Source organism: Hipposideros armiger, unplaced genomic scaffold (assembly GCF_001890085.2).
Source record: "Hipposideros armiger isolate ML-2016 unplaced genomic scaffold, ASM189008v1 scaffold_15, whole genome shotgun sequence".
In the NCBI taxonomy this organism is placed as follows: Eukaryota; Metazoa; Chordata; class Mammalia; order Chiroptera; family Hipposideridae; genus Hipposideros; species Hipposideros armiger.
This window is the reverse complement of record NW_017731365.1, coordinates 3,734,293-3,735,474: the sequence shown is the minus strand read 5'-3', so window position 1 is coordinate 3,735,474 and position 1,182 is coordinate 3,734,293.

Here is a 1,182-nt window from a genome sequence, read left to right as displayed (position 1 = left end):
TGTCCACAGGGAGGTCTCGAGAGACTTTCTGAAATCTCCTGCTAAAACCCAGAAGTTCTAGGTCCATAGGCATGTCCTGATTCATCTGTCCAGCACGCTAACACAAATGAGGACTGTGTGGGTTTGGTATGGCCTCCTCCTGATGACCACATGCCCTTTGATAATTGTTCCCAAACTACCTGCTTAGGGGTCAGTTCTACAGTTTTACTTCAGAACTAACGTAAAATTAATTTGTCTAAATTTCTGGAGTTTGTCTTTCTCTTCTTTGTAAAACTGGGACGTTTATTGACCTCCTTCTGCCCCTCTTTTGTTTTCCATGATTTTTAAAGAAATTGCTGTTTCAGATTCTGCAAACATACCTGCTAGTGCTTCAAGAAGCTTCAAGGATAACTTGTTCACATTGGAAGGCAAACATGTTTAAAGCAGCTAGCTGCCCAGAAATTATTAAGAAAAAAACCCTTGTGTTTGGCTATTTAAACATTTTAAAACATGTCTATGGGAAAAATACCTCTCCGAAATAAAAGCCGATTATAAAAGTGTTTGCCTCAATTATGATATAAGATTAATTTTTTTTTATCATACCAGCAGGTCTTAAAGATCAATAAAAAAAAAGAATAGAAAAATGAGGAGAGGATATGAATATGAGCAGGCAGTTTATAGAAATAAGAAATACAACAGGCAAATAAGCATATGAATATATGCTCCATCTTTTACGATTAATGCAAAACAATGAGATTAAATCTATATATTATCAGATCAGCAAAAATTAAAATTTGATAAAACCTAATGCTAGCCAGGATATGGAGAAATGGGCACTTGCATATATAGCTGGTAAAAGTATAAATTGCTGCAATATATTTGAAGGGTAGTTTAGTCATATTTATGAAAAATTTAAATGCCTATCTTTGCCTTTAGGGATTTGATCACATAACTCAAACATATATGTACTAGAATATTCATTGCAAGATTGTAAAAGCACTAGAAACGCACTAACAATTTGTCACGACTTTGGCTGGTCACACTGATACACCTATAAAGTGAACTTCTTTCTATTCAGCCATTAGGAAGAATGAAATTGACCTACCTGGGCTGATATGGAAAGAGCTCTGACACATCAAGTTGAATAAAAAGTACAGAATCTGGCAGAATGATTCTATTTGTGTTAAAAAAAATTGTACATAT